Source organism: Poecile atricapillus, chromosome 4 (genome assembly GCF_030490865.1).
Source record: "Poecile atricapillus isolate bPoeAtr1 chromosome 4, bPoeAtr1.hap1, whole genome shotgun sequence".
NCBI classification, from domain to species: Eukaryota; Metazoa; Chordata; class Aves; order Passeriformes; family Paridae; genus Poecile; species Poecile atricapillus.
In genome coordinates this window covers 12,647,951-12,670,446 of record NC_081252.1, presented here as the reverse complement: position 1 = coordinate 12,670,446, position 22,496 = coordinate 12,647,951, and positions in this window count along the sequence as shown.

The following is a 22,496-nucleotide window of genomic DNA, read 5'->3' as shown; positions in this document are numbered from 1 at the left end:
AACAACTATGAAAATTAATCAAGGTTCTGAAGGCACCTAATATCACTGCAGTCATTGAGAATGATTTTTATTGTCCCTAATGAGCATTTTATAGATACTCATATTTGAGCAGTGCTTGAATCTTTCAAAATAAGAACCAGTGTTTTCCCTAGAGAAGAAGCATATTGCTGAATGCAATCTGTCAGCACGCTGGGGCTGCTCAGACTCCTACACTGTAGTAACAGATGATCAAGTCCTCTTCCATGTTTCATGAATTGAAGGTGTAAATCAGTTTAGCCATTAAATAAGTCAACATTCCTCTTATCTATCAGTTACTTTGATTTTATAGATAAAGGTATAACTTCTATTGCAAGTAATTAAAAAGGAATAATTTATTTCACAATGTAGTTTCTATCACAGTCTGCTTCAAGCCTAAAATGAGGGCAACCACTAACAGTAATTTTTGCTTTTCTAATCTATTCTCTCAAGAGAGGAATGTGATTTCACTTTGATTTTTCATTTCCATAACAAGTACTGTGAAGTTTTTCATATAGTTAAATATAGCTAGTCCTGAAAAAAGTCTAGGAACCTGACCCTCTCCTTCTACTGACATAGAAATAGTAAACTACAGATAGCCTTCTCACCTGGCTTCTTTAATGATGAATAATTAAAAGAAGTTCCCTTAGAGTTCTTTCAAAATAGTATTATTTTTATTTAAAAGGATGCTTTCATTGAGTGACAAAGATTAAAAATAGAACTGAATTCATTTCATTCTAGGAATACTAATACTAATCTCCTAATCTTCATCTTTTTCTCACTTTAAATTTATTTCCCTTTCTCAAACCATTTAGCGGCTGATCATTATTCTTAAATTCCACCATCATTTTAAATTATATAAATACAGCATGTTATTTATCCATAACATTTCTGTGAATTTCTTTTGCTAGTCAATCATCAAACAGAAGTTTAAGATAGAGCTTTGTTTTCACTGGTACACCATGGCACATTAGTGATTCTTGGCAAGAATCATATGGACATATAATTTAAGATACTCAAATGTGAGCATGTCTTTCACTTCTGCCCTGAAATAATCCTTACTGCCTTTAAAAAAGTTTAACAGGTAGAAAATATTCTACACCTGTATGATGAAACAGCATTATATTTCTTTAAGGCAGTATTATTTATAGCACCTGGTTTTCTACCTTTGGTGTTTTAATCTCCAGCTTTTGATTCGGGGCAGACACTGCAGACCGGGATGCAGATCCTGCTGCTTTTTGCTGTGGAATTAAGGTACTCGGTTTTGTGCTGCTCTTGGGCTGGCCTAATCATCAATTTACCCATTGTGTTGCAAATCAGCATTTTCCCCTCTTTAAAAATGTTCAGCCACGCACATTGGCAGGTGATTTACTCCAGGTTAGGATCTGAATTGAGGAGGTGTATGGGGCAGACAGCTGATCCCATAAGCATTAAGCCAGTTGTCAGGACACTGGAAGGATGTGTGAGCACCCGCTGAGCCAAGCCAGCTTGGAGGGAGGATCAGCAGCTTCCAGCAGTGTACAGTGCTGCGTGTGGGCAGCTTCCACACAATCAATTAGGATACCCAGGGAGAGGAAGGGTTCAGTTCTTAAACTAGCAGCTTTTCCTTCCTTACATGTTTAATCTCTGCCACGCAAACTCAATTCCTTAAGTATAGTGTGTGACAGAGGGTTTATCCGTATACTTCACACAAGAAAGGCTTATGACTCTAGCTCTTAGCCAAAAGAACGAAAAATAAAAGGACACCCAGAAGACCACTGGTACATGACCGCATCCTTTTGAGCAAAACCAGCCTTTTTTGATTTTTAAAGCCTCAAGGTGAAAACACAACTATACTCCCCTTGAAAGTGTAAATGTAGAAAAGCAGGCTACAACATTCTCAGATCTCATGGTGTGGATTTTTCTTGATAAATGTTCATCTGGAAGGATATTCCTGGATTTTGAAAGTCTTTATAGTGTGGAGAGCTAGTCTTTCTAAATGTTGGGTTACTTTCATTTTATGAAGGAGCTGTATTAGGGAAAAAAAAAAAAAAAAAAAAAGTATTAGACCTTGTATCAATTGATTAAAACATGCTTTTCCTCCTGACATAAAATTTGGAATAAAACATTACTGAAAAATAGTCCCTCTTAATGCAAACAAATCTGCTGGCATTATCTTGTGCCTTCAGCTCTCTCTCTCAGAAGAATCTGAAGATTCTTCCTTGTTCCTTGTAGAATGGATTTTCCAAGAGAAACAATGTCACCCACCTAAAAATTATACACAATTTTTCACTTGGCTGGGCCTGCACCTTCTGCTGCTCTCTAATTGATACTTAGGAAAATACTATTCTGCTTTCTGCCTGCCTTTCATGAACAGGCAGTTGGAGTTTAAAATAAATCCTGTTAAGTTCCAAGAGTGGATGATTGCTTTCTCATTCTTTGTTCTATACATGCTGGTGGTCACTCAATTTATTCTGTCCTTTATCCTTTCCATTTTAGATGTCTTTCCACTTATTTTTCTCCCAACTTTCTATTGTGAATTTCCGCTTGCTGGCTGGAATTCAGAAACAATGAACCTGAGCAAAGACCTCCAGAAAATGATTTTTGCCTAAGTGCATGATTGCAGATGCTGGAGCCGTGCCCAGACAAAACCCTGCACAAGTTTCTCTGTCCCTCCCCATTGGAAGGGAGTGATTAGATATGCTGGGGCAGCCACTCTGTCTCTGATGCCCCAGGACACCTCCATGGAGGGATCCAGCCACTCCTGAGAAAAGGCAAGGTTCAGGAGTGGGGCCAGGGAGCAGCAGCAGCAGCAAGGAGAAGGACAGGGAGCAGCAGCAGCAGCAGCAGCAGCAGCAGCAGCAGCAGCAGCAGCAGCTTGTTTTTTCTCATTCACAGTGGTAATTCCATGGCAAAACAGCGATGACAAAGTTTTCCTCCATGTGATGGTTTTCTGTTTCATTTGAAATTGCCAGCCAGATGCCAGCTAAGGCAGGGTGTATGGGGAGACAATAACCATTTAGAGAGTCTGTACAGGTGCTGATGCACAGAAATATATTTAGAGACAAACACGATTTTTTTGGCCTGTGTTAATATGATACATATCCATGTGATGCCGTAAACATGCACAAATATTCTATTGTCCTTTGGAATGAGACATCGAACCTCTTAGATCTATTGATCTTTATAAGTTACCCTGATAGTAGCCCTGTTGGTTTCTCCCAAGATTACATTTGATATGATTGGTGGAATGACCTCTTTCAGATAATAAAACTGAAATTCACATGTTTTCAGAAAGGTGGATGACAGGGCTCCTTGAGGGATGGGGTGGATGTCAGTCTGTGGAGTGTGGGTGAGAAGAAATGAGAGGGTAGAAAAGAGATACAGCACAGTATAAATTACATACTGAATAGAATGTAGATCCTTGAGGAAAGGGTAATTCAGAAAGCAGAATGCAACTAAATAATGCACCATAACTCATCCTGATTCCTCGGACAAAAGTAAACAGGCTTGAAATTTCTTTTTACCTGCAAAGATTCGCTTCTATATAAGTGACTAAGAAAAAAAAAATAAACCAGATTAAAAGCACTCTAAGTGCACTATGACTGTGAAATTAAAACTTCCTCTGCTAAGGGCAGCAGCAGTTTACAGATGCAGAACTGGGAAACCATGCATCACAAGCCCCATAGCCAAAGTAGCGGGGAACCAGCTTTGAGGAAAAGTGCTCACATTGTTCCATATTTCTACTTACCAAGCATCTAATTCATTATGTTATCCAAACAAAGTAGCCTGTATGGTGAAGAAAGTGCAATAAATGCAGTCATGATTGTTCACCGTCCCAGGAAGGCAAGAATAAGGCTTCTTCTCCACCCTGTCTCAGCTGATATTTGCCTACACAAGCTTGAGTGACTGGGCTATCAGCAGTAAAACAAAAGAAATGTCCTCTCTTTGAGAATGTGAGGAATCAAAATACATAGAGTACATGAGATGAATTTTAACAACAGGGTTAGGTTTGCGGATGTTCTTGTTTGAGGTGGATTATTTTAGCTCAGAAAAATAGGCTTGTGCCTAGTACTACCTTTCTTTCACTTTACAGAGTCCGCTGTTTGAGGGGCAGAAGGAAAGAAGAGACATTAGAAGCTATTTACATAGTGGAAAAATAGAACAGACATGACATAAGAAGGAACGTGCACCACACTGAGCTCTCAAAATGTATTCTTTGAAATTGCGGCTCTGTGTGGTTATATCATCTTGGCAGCTGAAGTAATACTCTGTGCAATTATCCATATTAGGGAAACTGTGAAAAATAGAAATGGCTCTGTTTATAGCTCCATTCTAATACACTGAGTGGTGGACAGCCACAGCTCAATTGGCCGCTGGGTATCGAGGATCACTTCAGACATTCAGATCATGAGAGATTCCTAAAAGCTTTATCAGCTTACAGCTAGTGGGAGTTGCCATGCTGAAATCCAAATGATTTTCAGTTCTCTGGTCAACCTTTTATGGGAATAAGACTGTGTTTATAAAAAACCTGTGTGCAGTTTATTTATCACATTATGATCCCACAGACCGGAGAGTGGATATGAGGGGAAAGAGCTGTTGTTTGTATTAGTAACAGTAAAATGTTTTTCAAGGGAAACAATTTCATTTGAATACTGTATTTAAAATTGAAATACATATGTATGTAAATCCTCCTGCCTTGAAATATATTGTATCTATTTCATGCCCCCTAGTTCTGTCAAGTAACAGGAGAAAAAGTAGAAGGAAACTCAGTCCTCTATTCTGTAGCTATACTGATGTGATTGATATACAGATTTATATCTTTGCTTTTTGATTCCTAAGTTGGATGCATCAGACAATTGTTGTGTAAGAAGAAGGTGGTATAAGAATGAGGATAAGCAGCATTTACTGATGTATTTCACTCATTGAAACAAAAAGTAACATACAGCATTTCTAACATAAAATTGCCTAAAGCAAGCTGTGAAGGTAATGTGTCTGTAATGAGAGCTGAAGACAAATTTGTGAGGAAAATTTTAAATCATCCTTATGAGCATGGTTGCCTTTTAGGTAATTTACTGACCTTCCTTCTGAAGAGTATCTTTGAAAGCCAGTAAGCCACATCCATCCCTGAAGCCTTGAGTTTAGGGCTTAAATAACAATTATGACTGTTTATGTATGTTTTACTGACACACACCACCTAGAGAGAGAAGCAGAGACAATGATCAGTCTGATACCTGTGGCAAATTAGAAAGAAAACATACTCCTCAAATGCTCCCTCTTGCAGGATGTCATTCTTAAATTCAGTTCCAGTTGGCTGGTGTGAGAAAGGGGGGGTTGTGTACTCTGTTTAAAGTTACTTCATTTTGGTGGGAGATTTTAAAACTTAGGATATAGAAAGAAATAATCATCCATCATAAAATTTGTAGAAATTCAGATTCCTCACACTCACAGCAATTCCCACAGAACAGCCATCTGTGAACTGGGAGTGGAAGATTTCATTTTCATAGTGGAAGTCAGAGGACAGGAAATCTTTTGGCTGTTTTGAAAAATCCTCCCAAAACCTGTCTCTAGACAAGAGCACACAACAAACAAAAAGCAAAACTCAGGAATATGCATACACACCTTAGAAGAATATTTAGCTTGGGTTTTACACAAAGTTATTTAAAATTCCCTGGGTCTCAACAGAGACTGAAAACCTACGATGAACATGCTGGATGAAGAAAAGGAGATAAACTCATCCTCAAATCAACCCACCAATCTGTTCCAAATGGGTTCACTGATGTTTGAACTAAACACTGATACTTCCTCAAAGGGAATTTACCTTTATGTGGTTCTCTGTGTCTGTATCATTTAAGAACTTTTCACAGCCAAAATGTCTGGCAGGAATTTGCTTCACTATCTCAAGTCACAAGCCTGGCTTGGGCCAGAGATTCTCAAAGATAAAACTTGCCTTAGTTTCACTCCTCTTCAAATCCCAGGACAAATAATAATATTAACTTGATAATAAATTTTAAAATCGCATAGCCAGCATCTTTTATCTAAAGTAAGTGCTACTACTGTTATTCTCTGAGGTGGTGGGCACAATTTGCACAGCTGAAAATTCCCCCTCCAAGACTCTTGTTGTAAAAGGACTGGAAGCTTGTTTTGTCCCTCCATTGCTCCATGTTCCATAAAGTTTCAACAAAAGCAAGTGCTGACATTCTCTGTCACAGCCGCCTTCTCAGTAATTTGGAAGAAGTGTTTTCTATTTCTCCAGAGAAAATGCTTCAGTCTCAAAAGCTGTTTATTTTGCCTTTTGCTTCCTTCAGAAGGAAATAAAAATCTGTGAGATAAAATGAGTTGCAAATGTAATTGCAATAAATACATCAAAATAAATAAATAGCAGATATTTTCCATTTACACTTTAAAGGAAACAACTTTACGAGGGCTCCATGACCTAGTAAAAAGCATATAAAAAACCAAGGCCTGCAGCAGTCTATTAAAAAAAAAAAAAAGGCATTTGGTAGCTAATGAAAAAAAGAACAGTTTATCCAGCTTAGTCTAAACCCACAAAAAACCCTGTTGCTTGTTTTATTGCTCCTAGAGCATTTTAAGACCCCTAATTACAGTGAAGCCCATAAGAGCCCATTTCCTTTATACTTCTGTTAAGAAAAAGGAGGGGATTGAGGGTGCAATTTTAGAATCACGTGATTAGGCAGTACTGTTGGCAAATATCAGAAGGACAGAATAGTTTTGGAGAGGCCTGAAGCCCACTGAAATGACAGTGAGATTTTACATCAGCAAGCTGTAAGATGGCTGTACTGATGGGCAGCAGTCCAGACGCTCTGGGATGTCATTTTATTGCAAGGGGAAGATGTAAATTAAAAACCTGCCACATGCAAAAAGACAACCTAAAGTGATCATTCAGCAGAGAAGTTTCAGAGTAATCCTCACAAAGGTGACACTGAAAAGTTTCAGTGTGCAAAACCTTTCCTCTTGCTGCTTGAAATGTTGGTGGTTTCCATAGCATGATTATTTCTGTAATTGCTTTGTGTACCTAGTACTAATTTACCCTCATAGCATATTGACCTTGTACCACTTCAAAGTTAGTACAGCTATTAACAGATTATGTCACCACTTTGTAAATCGCTTTTCTGCTAGATTTTTTCCTTCCAAGAAGGCTTTTGTTTTTCAATATTTGCCCCTCAAGGTATTTCTCTTTATTCATCCCTCTGTTCAAATATACTAAGGGCCTGTCAGGCTGGCATTTGTTTTTACTGTCTAAAAACAGGTATTAGAAGGATAGCAAATCCAACCCAACAGCAACATTCATGACCAATTTTCATTCAAAGCAGAATGTATTTTCCAATTGCTGAACATTGGTTTGAAGGCTGCAGAAGTATGTTAAAATCTGAACACTCTAGAGACAAGTGTCAGCACCAGAACTTGTCTCCTTAGAAAAGATAAACCTGCACTTTTAAAATCTTCTTCAAAGTTTTGACTTTCCCCATCTTATTTTCTCATGCTGCTTTTTCCTTCCTTAAAAAAAAATTCCCAGAATTAAATGCAAGCCTCTCTTGCCTCAAATCCTTACTGCTCATCCTAAATCACACTGCATCCTAACCTGTAGGTCCTAGCAAAGGTGAAAAAAAGCCTTTTTTATACCAAATGTAAGATTTTAACCAGGATCAGTTCTTCACTTCTCCTCCCCCCCCCTCTTTTTTGATAGATCCATAATCAGAAATTATGGATCTGAAGAGGAAATGTGGAATTTTAAAGGTGTGGATGATGAAGACTCTTTCCTGTGCCTATCATCCTACTAAAAGAAATGTTAATTACAACAAAAGATTCCACTTTTTTTTTTTTTTTTCAACTAAACCAATACATTGAAAAACTGATATTATAAAATATTATTTGTTTGACTGACAGGACATTTTGGATTGGATGCATCAGAGAATAAAATTCAGAAGATCAGTAAAATGCTCTCAATATAAGTTGATTTATGGTCAGCATATACTTTTTTGTTGAGTTCACATTGATCAACTTGATAGTTTTCTATTTACTACCCTACTAGCTCAAAAGGAAGTAAAAGTCAAAGGTTAAGAAAATGGTGGCATCAAGATACATTTTTAAGACACAATATTTTCCTGTTTTCTCAAAAGAATGAGGAAACACTGAGGTGTTTGTGAAAGAACTGTTTCATGTTTCAATAGTAAAATGTTAGAAACAGGATACAGTGTGGATTATTTAACAGTTGCCAAATAAGATGATTAAAAATATATTCAGCTGAAGACAGTTCTAGTTCAAGTTTCTAAATGTGTTTTTCCTTGCTTTTAGTTTCTCACATATGACATGTCTTTGGGCCAACAAGAGTGGATTTCAGCAAAAAAGAGAGTTCGTCTTAAATGGTGTGAAATATGAGATGGAAATATCTTGTATCGGTGCGTAATGCTCACTGTAAAAATATGAGCTATAAAATTTAATCTTGAATTACTTTATACTGCTAATGTTTTAGCCAATTTATTACTGCTGCACAGCTCTGGCACAGAACACCTTGTAACTCAGAGCCATTAACTCCTCACTGCCTGTGTCACACACCCAGCAGCGATGGGGGTCAGCCAGCCCTGCCTAGGACATGGGGCTAAAAACAGTGCAGAGCTCTATTTGCTCTCATCAGAGGCAACACTTCTACTGTGTCTTACTTAATCAAACTGGAGGGGAAACTCTGCGGCTCAAATCAAGGATTATTCACTCTCTGTATATAATAATATAATTAATCTGTATATAATCTATAACTGGAAAATACAGGGACTAGTACAGGAAATCTCAAGCACCAAAGGGCCTCACCAGAGAACAGGTGATGACAGGTAGTCCTGAACCAGCAGTTGCACTGGAATGAGGTCAATTGTTGGGTTCTCCAAATTTTCTTTGAGGATCAATCTTATTTAATAATTTTACAGCTACCCTTGGCATACAAAAATGTTGGATACTAATTGCATTTCTTCACAATACAATGTTGAACTGAATCAATAACAGCAAGACACATATATATATCATTGGGGGGAAAAAAGGATGGCAGTGGGGATGTGCCACAGGTATAAAATGAGATTATGCGTTACAGACTACTATCAGTGATTTTTTCCTGTTCTCTTTTTCAGTGCCAAAGAAAGATGTAAGACCGGGACAGAGGGAAAAAATTGAGCCACCCTGTATAACACCAATTTTTGTGTACTGTGTAACATGGTCAGGCAAAAGACAAATGTAATCCAAGTATCTGTCACACAAAGTATTTCCAGCAGAAATTGCCAAATGGCAGTGCAGCTATTTAAGTCACTAGTGAAACCTCAAGTTCTTAAAATTTTACTCCATTTAACATTTACCCAATATATATAAATATAAAGAAGTTGGATTTAATATATAGGGAAGGACTACTGGGGTGATCAAAGGAATACATCAACAGTGCATCTAAAAACAAGAACCTTTCTGGCCTTGGCTTTTCAATCTAGCTAAATGCCAGAGGGGGGTAAATTGATCTACAAGTATCCCAAGAGAAAAACAAGAGAAAGTAGAGGTATTTATTTGTAGGAAAAGAACAGGGTTTAAACAGGTAAGCACAAATGGACTGTGATCAATTGTAATATGGAAAACATTTTTCAGTATTTAGGAATGGGAACAATGAAAGTTCTGTGACTGCACCTCCCAAACTACCAGTTCTGTGTTTGATAAATGAGGATCTGACTGATGCTTATACCTTACCATATAATGAGAATTTGAAATTACTTGAAGAGATTTTTTTCTTGTTTGTTTGTTTGTTTTTTTTAAATAATAAGACATGGTAAAAATCTTAAAAACTTCAGTGCCACAAAAGGGTTAATTAAACCTCCACAACAAGGCTGTTATTCACAGTGGTAAATGTTATAATGAGGTAATGCTAGCAATGATGCTGTCCAGTGTCAATAAATATTCTCAATCACGTGGTGCTGACCTATCACACAGAAGACTGAGGATGTACTCTGGTACCTTTTTCTAATGCTCTAAAAACTTTATTTTACTAATAAATTATTGTACTTGAAGCATGTTCTGATGTTACTGCTTGCAATTAGTTCCTGCTTCTATGCCTCTCCTTTTGTGATGAACACATTTCAGATTTCTTAGAAGTTTGTCTGTTCTTCCTCCCATTTCTACCTTCCTCATACTATGTATGAGCAGTGAAAATACTTTGAAGAGTTGGGTCCCAGTTATGATTCAATTCATTCCATATATAGTCCCACCTAGCCAGAAAATACTGCTCTCATTAAGCAACGATGGAATAATAAATGAAGCCCACCCATTTCCACTGGTTTCAGTTCATGATTTCAGAGTGAGGTAGATCAGAATGTCAGAAACATCAGAATATCAGAGCATTCTGCTCCTTGGTTTGGATTTACAAGCTCTGAAGAAGTGGCTTTGATTCACAGATCAGCTCTTTAATAAAAAAACTTGCTACAGCTCAAATGAATAGAAAAGTAGCAATCATTAGTTAGGAGAGAAAACAGAAAAATAAAAACAGGGAAGGAATTACACCAGAAAATATATTTTAGTATCTTAGAATACTTAGCAGATTATTACAGTTGTTCCAATGAGACTTTAGTTCTTCATCTTTATGCTCCTCTAAGGAGTTACAGATTGTCTACAGCTTTCCAGTGGCCCAACCTGTTGTCTTAATAATGGCCATGCCACTGAAATGCTAAAATTCCTAGTCTGAATCTTTCAACAGCCTTTGTAACTCACCCTGATGAGCCACAGCATCCTTGATCCCGTGCCTATTATTCTGCCCTTTCATTACAGTATTACTAGTCAATGAAGCTTTTTTTAATGAACTAAAGAATTCAGTTCTTCAGGAGCACCGCACTATGGTTCATAATTGAGATGCTCTCCCATACTTTACATTTTGATCATGCTCAGCTACACAAGGGCAATAGTCAAGTTAGCTTAATAATAGCCAGAAGAAATGCCTCTAATCCAATTGGTCACAAGGCACATATCACCAAAAACAATTTCTTTATAATTAAAAGGTGCTCGCGGGCACAGTGAAAGCTTGGAAGTTGCCCAGGGATTTTGGGGGAAGTGTGTGGATTTTTTTCCCATAGACAGCAACCACACTGAAGCAATTTCTGAAACACACTGATAAGCTTTGCCTTTGAATTTACATTAAAGAGCTCAATAGTTGCTACCTGTGAGAACAGCTAATGCTTCTAAACTGACTTGTGTCCTGTAGAGATTAAGGACACAAGGCCTCCAGGAGATTAGCACATCACTTGGTTTAAGTGACATCCAATCCATTTTATTGACATGGCCTCTATCCTGCAAAACAAGCACTTTTTAAGTGAAACATCATGAAAATTTGTGTGGCTTTATGGGCCAGTGTATAATGGCTTTTCATAGGCAATTATTGGCCACTATTGGCAGGTCTGTAAACGAAACCGGCAGCAGTGGCTATAGAAACATTGTCAGTCCTTGCCACCGCATACTAATGCAGTGGAGCATGTCCACAGGAAACCTGCATTGTCTTTTAATTTTACTGGAGCCTCCTGAAGGACTAAGGACTTTAAAGCCCATTCATTGCGTCAGGGAGATTATTACACTGAGTTGCTACAATGTTGATTTCAGAGTGGTGCTGAATCACAAGGCCACTCCAGACTTCAATCACATTTCGTAATTATTTATTTTCAGCAATGTGAACTTGGGCCTTTACTGTGAGAAACAAAATTAGCATGTAGGTGAAGAGCTCTTTCACCCTCTTTTTTAATGCCATTCTAGTCACGGGGTGCAGTTTGGATGCGCCACTTGCTGCTGAGTAGCTGCATAGTGGGAATGAGAATAATTATTGAATTGAAACTGTGCACCAGCTTGGGAGATCTGACATTTCATAAGCCTGCCTGCCAGCTACCTGGATTCCATTATGCTGGAGAAATAAGCTTTTTCCTAACACTTTGGAAAGTAAATTTTCCATTCTTTTCTCTTCCTTTTGATCTATAGCATAAAGAGGCTGCATGTACTGAGGTTGATATGATGCATGAAACTACACTATGCTGATGAGAAGAGTAAGCAGCATTAAAGCACACACATTTACACAGACAGACATTTTATCATCAGGGAGTTCTACAGCAAAGCCATGAACTACAGCTAACTAAAATGCAGTGAGATATGTTAATCCAAAATGAAAGCAAGAAAAGAATGCACTACAATTTTATGCTAAATCATTTTAGCAGAGGTAGGGAATTACTAAATATGAAAACTGAATGCAGGTGGCCCTCTTCAAAATGCCTGTATTAAATCAGGTCCTTTTTTATCTTGTTTTTCAGCAAAATGGAACTCTTCATTTTGGCTTTCTAACTCCTAACCAAGTATCAAAATTAGAGTATATACAAGTGGATTCCTCCTGGCTCTGGAAATAACCTGACAGCCAATAGAGCCAGCAGGAACTTTCACAACCACTGCATGCACTGCAGCAGTGCCACAGCCTAGTCTGGCAGCATCTGCCTGAGAGCAGGTATTCAGGAAGAGTGGGTAGTGAATTCATAGCTGCACAAAATTAAAATTAATCCACCTACACCCTTAGAAGCAAAAGCTCTTTTTTTGTAATATTGTAAAATTTGTAATATTTTAGCATAAAAATTTGAAAAATTCTTCCAAGAGTTTTTCTAAACAAAAAAAAGACAACTTGCAATTCATCCTTTATGGTTGAAAAAAGGATGAAGCAGAACAGGAACATGATGAACCTAACCATTCTAAGTCAATCAAAAATTATAAAAGTGACCACAGAACATAGAATATCTTTCCTTTGTGCATTAATAATCTTTTTCTTTCCCCTTAGTTCTGAGAAAGAGCTATCCAACTCTTTTTTAGTTTCAAAATTAGAAGGAAATTAACTAGTTGAAAGAGTGACAAGCTTGCATAACAAGTTCTGTTAAGAAAATACCTTATTTAATCAGGGATTTTAATATCCAGGTCACGGAATTCCTTCTGGGTTTGGAATGAGTGTGCCAGGCTTCCTGAAGACTGATTAATGGCAACCTCAGCTTTCTTAAAGGATGTGAAAGGTACGATTAGCATTGCACATGAGGGTTAGCCAGTGCCTATTGCACCTCCTACCTGCTTGGTATTCTGGTGCTGCAGATCAAGGCAAAATGTCTTGCCATGGTTGGGCCAGCTGATTGTCCTTACACTTCTAGAGGTTGCATTCATGTTTCTTCCTTGCTTCTGTTCTTATTGAAAGAATAGAATTTATCTCTTCAGGGACTGAACAATGAAAATCTTGCTTTATAGAGAGGTCAGAGATAAAAGTTTAAGTAAATACGAACTGACAGGAAAATATGTTCTTTTTCTTATCTAATTCCTTTTCTATTTAATTTCCTTACCATGCTGTATGCTTTGTGGTATTTATGAGTCTTTGTCATAGTTATTAAATAACAGAATCCTTGTCTTTCCTGGTCGGATAGTATGAACATTTTTATCTTTACAACCACTGTTACAGCATTTGTCCCATACAAAAATCTCTATTGCCTGAGCACTAGTGCCTCTGACTTAGAATGAGCTCATGTTTGAATAGCACATCAGAGCATCTTTCTCATGCATAACTCAAAAGATAGCATCAGAGAATCATTAATGGGCTGCAGGTTTAAGAAAAATAATCCTGGGTTTTATCATAGAATCATAGAAGGTCAGGACACAATATGTTTGAGGCAGCGATGCTTTCAAGCACAGAAACGATGGAATCCTGCACGCACATTCAAAAGGAGATCTCCCTGGTGATGTCTGGCATTTTCCAAAGGAGGGAAGGAGAAAGGAAAGGGAAAAGAGAGAATGTAGAAAGGTAAGAAGAATGGGAAGGAGGGAGAATTAGAAATCGCTAATGAGAATCTCCCAAGGACAATATTGGAAAGGTTCTCTATTAAGCATTTCAAAATGATGAGGCAAATCTCTATCTGGGTTTGCCACTTCCAGATCTAGTATATCCCAAGATCAGACACTTGGCTTCAATGGGTGACTTAATCCTGTGCACATCTATAATCTTACTACAGCAGTTTGGTTTTTTTTCTGAGGGGCATCTGAATAATTTTATTCCATTTATTTCACTTCAGAAAAAAACCCAGGAAACAATGGGATGCCTTATCTGCTGAATGTGACAGACTCATGTAACAAACTTGACTATCACTATTACAGGTAATCAGGCTTCTGTGATGGCAAATTACCTGTGACTCTTCCTTTCTGGCACAGCTGCACACAAACACAGGTGAACACTCACTCACGCACATGCACACACACACATATAATATATATATATCTCCAAAGGGGGAGTAGATTTACTTGTACTTGCTATCTGAACGCAGTAAAGCCATGCTCTCCTGGACCATACTGACTACACTTTTCAAAAATACATGACCTGTAAGTCTATTATTCCATACATAAGTCAAAAAGCCAACAAGGGCCAGCTGTAACTTACAGAAGAGTAAGCACTAAAATGCAACTTTAATTTACATATTCATATTTAATGCTTTTAATGTATCTTCAGAATTGTAAAAAAAAAAAATCATGTAATATTTTAGATTTGTAGGAGATTTATGTTTATAGTGAGAAAATAATTACAATAATTTCGTATCTGTCCTTGATGTATCTCATTCTGACACGATGGATAGCTTTGAAGACCATCTGTTATAAAAATCCTAGAGTTCACAGACTGTGCAGGTCAGGAGGAAATACAGATTTAACATACTTTGCAAATCACAAAAATAAATAAGCATGAAGTGGAATGAAATAAGGATCCCTAATAACTGTGAGAAAACCCAGAAATTTTGCACAGTCAACATGACACAAATATCTCGTTCAACTTGAAAATATGTCTCACAAATTGAATTCAGAACTGCCGTATTATCCACTAATATAGTGGAAAAGTACTCAATAAAATGGTGAATATAATATTTTTGAGAAGGTGTGCAATATTTTTCTTCCTAAAAATGTGTTCATCGTGTTGTGAAATTGCAAGGAAAGACAGGGGATATTGATTTAAAGCTCTCAATGGCAGTCCATTTTCTTGTGGTACATACATGAACCTTTGTAGTATTCTGCATGTATTTTCAGGATTAATTTCCAAGGATTTCTGAGGGCCTGGGACAAGCTTAACAATACTACCATTCAAGCACTTGTCTGGACTGAAATTAAAATACATACAGACAAATGCATAGACACACAAACACAAATAACTAAATAACAACAAAAATTGTAAACCTTAGCTTTTTATTGGCTTCCAAATAAAGAGATTTGATAGAAGAAATATTACCTTAATCTCTCCATTTATCACATTTATTCCAAATACACATGCTGCCGCTATAAATAAGAAGCTTAAGAGCAAGGAATATTATAAAGCAATAATAAACTTTCAAAGCTAACGCTGAGACAATTTACATGACAATTTAAAATCTGCCTCCATAGTTATTATGTCATCATGTAATATTCAAACAGAAGGATTTCATTGAAAGTTTATTGAACCCTCAGTGTTAAGATTGAAGCAATAATGGCTACGGAAGTCTCAGAAAATCTTGTCCTTGCAAAGCATTAACAGAGGGACAGAAAACCTGTCTGTGTGATGCCATGTTCTCTTGCACTGCAATTATGAGAAGCTTTGTTCCTGCAGTCCATCTCTCTCTCTCTCTCTTTTAAAGACCAAATGCGCACTTTGAATTACACGAGAATTCGCAGTGGCAGTTTTTATTTATTAAACTATTACACAGATGAATTTGGCAACAATCTATTTAATCAATACCATAAATGTAAATGTTCCTCTGAAATAACCTCTCTAGGAACAAAAGAGAGCTTTTCTACAAGACCACATCAGATAAAAGAAATCATAGCTATAGGGTGTTACCTACACTGTAAATTAATCTTCTTTTAATCCATTGCCAGGTAAACCTCAGAAGAGCTTATGAATTAATTGCAGAGTATTTTGATTCTCTTCCTCCCCAACCTATTCTAAAATAGCAAATCATTCTTCCATGTGACAACAATGAAACTGTTCTATTAAGAGTACAGTTCCCACATCTCAAAATCCTCCTTGATTCGTGCAAGGAATGCAGAACACAGGTGATGGTGTTGAAGAGGGTGATATAACCCATTTGGGAACTGATATCTCTAAGAGCCAGTTTCACCTTTTTTGAAATGCAGGTCTGTGGAAGTCACTGCACTAGGTCATTATTTCATCCAGGGACAGCTTTCCCACACGTCTGGGCTGGGTCTGCTGGAAGGAAGGTAATGAGGTGATGGGAAGGATGCAGAAAAGCAGAGCAAGGTGAAAAGTTGGCGATGAATTTATAGGAGTTGGGTTTGGTTTCCGAAATCAGTTCTCATAGCTATGATCCACAAGCATGCCTAACTGAACATTTTATTGATATGAATAACAGAAATTTATCCCAGGAATAAAAGCGGGCTGATGAATACACATTCCTGGAGTTATGTGGCATACCTTGAAAATTCCTCTGCTCAGACTGAAACTGTCTCTTACAATTGCTGTGGTCATGCTTTGAAGTTAATAAAGGTTCTTATCTTCATCAAACTCATGCTTGGTAACTGCCTGGGTATTTCCTTATAATTCAATTGTAGGAAAGGGGAAAAGAAGGATTAGACAGTAAATAATAATAATAACAGTAAATAATAGCTGTGCACAAGCACAGCTATTCAAAACTGCTGAGATTTTTCCTCTTTATTAGTTTGTCATTTTTCAATGTCATGACCAGGGCAGGTTGCAAGCAAGAGAAACAGGAGCAATGAACACTTTTGGTTGAGATTTCTTTTCACCAATTATGTGTGAATGACTTAGTGATATCTTCAGTCAAATGGCAAACATCCTCATCCAACACTACCTTACATATCAGATTTCTCATCAGAAATGAAACCTACAGATCCAGCAACCACAATTCCTTCAAAACTGAGCAAGAAGGAAACAAACGAGGTAAGACACTGCCACAGAATTGAAAACAATGAAAATAGCTTTACCATAATAAACCATAAACTAGTAACTGGTCTGTATAATTTTATATTTTTTTAAAATATCTTTGTTTAGGACTCAAAATAGCTTAAGTCTCCTTTCTGAGCAATTTTTTCCCCAGAAAGCAGGAATTCCAGAAGCAAGAATATTCTTGCAATATTTTCAGTGTATTAAAAATAGTGAGAATATAATATGCAGTTTAGTACAACCCCAGGGCAACACTTACCAGCCTGAAACACCCTCTTAATGGGGTAAAACTCAAGACAGCCCGGCATCACAGCAGCAGGCAGCACTGAGAGAGTGGTGAGGGTGTTGCCACAAGATGGGTTATTCAAAGGAAAGCTGTTGTATTTCAGTTATTTTAGCTGAGGAATTCCACAAGACAAATATTATATTAGCACTGCACCTATACCAAGGTGATAGAAAAAAATTCCAAGAAGGACATTGAGTGAGAAAGCTAAAATGGCAACTTTTATTTCTAGTTCTTACAGCAGAAAAGGTCTACAGAAATTATTGATTTTTACTGAGTTCTGAAGAACTTTCTAGTGCAATTTGTCAAGAAATAAAAAAGATGAGAATTTTGCTTCATTGCGATTTTCAGACAATATTCAATGTGACTCAAAAGAGCATTTGTACCCATTTGAACTCAATTCAATATCCAAGTGGTATGGGAGCACTTGTTACTAATGGAGTGAGAAAAGAATGTATTAGACAAGAAAAACAGAGAGAAAGGAAATTAAATAGGAGAAGAAAGTGCTGGTTTAGATATTCTGAAGTAACTTGAATCATCTGTGGTGAGAAGTTTCTGATAGCTTATTTAATTCACTCCAGCTTATCTCATTTTTAATTCTTCATGTCAGTCAACTCAGACTACACCCCGAACAGCAAGTTGCAAATTATAATGCACATGAACCCAAGATAAAATTGAAACCCAGGAATTCCATATGTATCCATAATGATTCTAGATGATCCTCTAAAGTAATATTTTTTATACAATTTTGAGTATTTGTTTACCATATTCTGTGACTATATTAAAAAGAATCAAGTTAGCAGATTCTAGTAAATTCTTCAGAATGTTGTCATAAGTTTTATTAGAAAAACCTGGAGAGTAACAGCCAAAGCAAAATTATTCATAAAACTACAAGCTCATTTTTACTGTAGAAATTTATAAAGGAAGTCTTATTTTTACTGGAATTTTGCCAACTCAAACTCATAAAATATTAGACTCATAAAATGAAGCAGATCAAAATCCAGCTCCTTTTATGTTCCCAAATATCATGAAGTGAGAATGAGTTCAGGGTCTTATGCTGCTAAAGAAAACATTACTTAGATTATTGATATCATGACTTGGTATATTTACAAACAAATTGTCTGAGCACATTTTAAGGGAGATGCAAAGTGAGGAGAGGACGATGAAAATGACTGAAAGCAGAGAAGGAAAATCCAACATGAAATGATGTCTCACAAAACCAGGTCCCCGTCCTGATTGCAGGTGAGATCTGCAAATCTGGGTCAGTTTTCAGAGACAGATCTGAACCCCATGCTGGTAATGCTGGAAGCTGTGGGAGGTAGTCACACATGCAACGAAGGTGGATGCTAGAAAGTTGTGAGGGAAATAGCAATGAGATTCAGAACAGGAAAAATATTGGAATGATTAAAACTTCAGACAGGATCCTACTTGCTTTCACTTCCATAAGATTACATGGTGTCAGAATGCAAAGGCAAACAGGAAATCAAACGTTTAATATTCAGAGCATTCATCAAATACCGTATCTCTTACAGGTAATCAGGGGGATGCTCATGAAGCCAATAAGCTCCTGTCAGTTCTCTGTCTTCCTGCATTGCTGTTTGCTCTTACACAGGGAAAGAGAGAAAACTTTATAAAATAAACTCATGCCAGTAAACTTAGCTCATGTGAAGTATCACAGCCTCTGCCAGTTTTCATGGTTTTGGTTGAAGCTAAGGGGTAATTAAAGATGAATCTCATTAAGTAGTCTTTTGATTTGGAATTTTAGGAAAAAGGGATATAAAAAGAAATTAATATTGATACTGCAGATATATATATGTGTGTGTGTGTGTGTGTGTGTTTGTGTGCATGCAAGACTGAGACCTGCTCCTCAGGTATTTTTAAAATCTGAATGTCAAATTCTCTCTCTTTTAGAGACAGAAAAAAACAGACAGCAGGCTACTCTCATCATATGTAAGCACAATCAGGACAGAAATGGCTTTTTGACATATTCCTCTTCTAATTGTTTCAAAATTTTACAACTGATGGAAAATTTAACTGAGGTCCTAAATTCCCAGTACAAGATCTCAAGAGAAAAAGTATATATTTACCATCCCAATATTTTCTTCTTCTAAATCTTAGCACGAAACTTTGTCTTCCTCAATGTGAAGCTCATGAAGAAAAGACTGGGTTGGATTATATCACCAGAAGATTAATTTCTTCAAGAAGAATCCTCAGCTCAATCTTCAGGGCAATTTTCTTTCTGATTCATAAACTTTTCAGAATTATCAGAAAGGAGGCTTTTGTGTGAGAATTTTCACAAAAGCAGAAACCAAGGTGACAAAGAAGTGCTGGAAAAAGTATAAATTCAGTGTTGAATAAAGGAAATCCAGTCTCTAATTTAACTATATAATTGAATGTTGATATAATTACAGGCTGGTTATACAAATGGAGAGTTTATAGGCTGCCCTTTCATTTCTGATTTTGAAAAACAAAGATCTTGGACAACTTCCATTGCCAAAACTAAAAACATAATTAAAAAAGAGAGAGAGAAACCACAAGATGCAAGAAATTGTATCCAGAAAACTTGGTTGAGATACTTAACATCTTAACGACTTTTTTTGACACAACACACATGGTGAATATCATAGTAGAAGTGCAATTGCTAGATAAGGAATTCCTAAGGTTAAGCCTGTGCATTTGAAATGAACGAGAACAGCAATTAACTGGGGAAAAGTCTAAAAAGTTGAACGTGATCCACTCAACACACAGAAACTAACAGGCAATAGGCAGGACATAAATGCATAGGGTGATTGGGGGAGGAGATTAAAACCCCAAACCCAGTGTATTGGGGACCACTGGATAATAAGTTAGGCATTTCTAGGAAGGGTTTGGGTTCAGCCAGGCTCACTGGACTGAGTGCAATCAGTCTGTTGGATCTGGCTGTCATGGACCCAGTGAGCTCTTGCAGCTCAGTAAGCTGTGCCCTGCAAGGGTTTATTAACTATGAGGGTTTATTAGCCATGGGAAAACACATACCAAATCCACAAAATCATTTTGGGCCAGGGATAGTTAGCCTGTTCAGAGCCCAGTGAGTTGAAGGATGAACAGGAGAGTTCTTCAGCAGGCTCTCTGTAAGCATCATCTCATCTCTAACGTGGCACATTAGACTTATTCTCAGCCATAACAATAGAAAACCTCCTGTCCATGCTTAGACAAAAGATTAGACATGACACATTTTGGACTAGAGTTGGATAGCTAGTCCAGCATATTGCTGTACTTCACTTCATTAGGCGTCCCACAGGCACTATTTGAGGGCAGATATTTTATTTGTATGATATATACATATTGTCTTCAGTAAAAATTTTATTGGCTCTAAGAGCTGTGAGGAAGCTTGCTAGGCCCATAACCCAGAGGCAAATTGATTTTGAGCCCTACTTCCTCTTCATCCCTTACTAAGTGAATGGATTTTGTCTTGGTTTTCTCCTCCTGCCCCTGAGGGTGTTGTCTAGAATCCAGTGTCTGATACATAGTAGCCAGGACCCAGCACACTGCATAACTTTGTGCCTCTTTTGAACTGTTCAAGCATTTTTATTTTTTTTTCGAATATTTTGCCACTTTACCAGGGTCCTGTATCAGGTGAATTTCCAAACTGCTGCAGAAGAATAATCCTTAAAAAGCTGTTCCATTTTCTCCTACCTTCCATTCCATTCACAGCCATCCACCCTGAGAGGAGATCTTTGAAGCACCGTCCCTGTGCTTTTTTGTAACCCTGAACATGGTGTGAACATCACTGAGGAGACTTGGCAGAGCTAGCAACAAGAGCATGCTTGCCTTAATATCTAAGAGAAATTCTAAATCCTCAAAAGCTTTTATAACAAACCTGAAGGAGAGAAGGGGGAGGAAAAGGTGGGGAAAAGTATCCTCCCCTGTTTCCCCTCACAGACCGGGTACTATCATTAACGGAGTGCCAAAAGCAATGCCCAGGATAAGGGTAGGAAGGCAACACTGAATGCACATCCCAAGTCATGAGCTGAGACCTCACCATGCATCAACCAAGCAATCCTGATCCCTGCCTCTGCTCTGAAAAAGACCACCACGATGGGCACACAGTGCAAACATGGAAACATACACAGGGTTAGGTACCACAGCCATCTGAACAGACCAAGAAACTTTATGGGCACAGCTCTGGATATAATGCAACAAATGCTTAGACAGAATTTGTTTCCAACCCTCTCTGGACAAATCTGTTGATATCTCTTTGAGCCCCACATCAGGGTCCAATTAAGGTTATCATGGTTTTGGAATGGTATGCCCCAATTTAGTGCTGCCACTGAGACCCTCACTGCTTATCCCCACTTCACCTCCGCCTCCCTTCCCTCTTGTGGTGGGTAGCAGAGGAGAACTGGAGATACAAAAGGTGAAGTTCACATGTTGAGATAAGAACAATATACTGGAAACAGCAATGAGGTAAGGAAAAAAAACAGTAACAGTAAAAATATTAATTAAAAAAAGTGTACAAAAAAGAGACTAATTCACATGCAAAATGCTCACCTCAGAGCTCAACCCAAATACAGCCACAGAATCACAGAATCAACATTTTTCCAATCAACTAGATTGGAAAAGACCTTTTAGATCAATTCCCACTTGTGACCTTGTCTTGGCTTGAAAGGACAGGTGTCTGCTAAGGAAGGCAAAAACCTCCCTTGAAATGGAAAAATGTAAACCGCCCCTCTGAATTATTATAATCTTGACATCAAGGGGCTCTCAGGCAAAGATATAGGAGATGGAATAACAGTTCTTTATTAGGAAAATTAAAATCATAATGCAGTAGTACAAAAAAACACAAATCACTGACAGAGTCAGAATGCAACCTGACACTCTGTTGATCAGGGTTTTGGTAGCAGGCCGATTAAATGGTGGCTGCAGTCCTCCTGGAGTGACAGATGTTGTTGTGTTGAAGCAATGATCCTGTGGAAGGATGTAGTTTTCCTCTGAAGGTTCGGTGGTGGTGTAGATGGGTCCAGTCTCCCGCTGGGAATCCAGTGGAGAAAGGCCGACTGCAGTATTCCAAAAGTCAGCTTATATCCATGCTTGGCTCCTCCCCCTGGGTGCAGCATCTGGGATGATGTAATTTTATCAGTCACTCAGTGAGATGTCAATGTCCCAGCCATGCTCCTCCTACCTACTGCAAAAACTTAACCCTGTCCTGGCTAGAACAGGACACTGGCATGATTAATTCAAGGTTTGGATGGCTGGCAGTTTAGTATGTCTTTC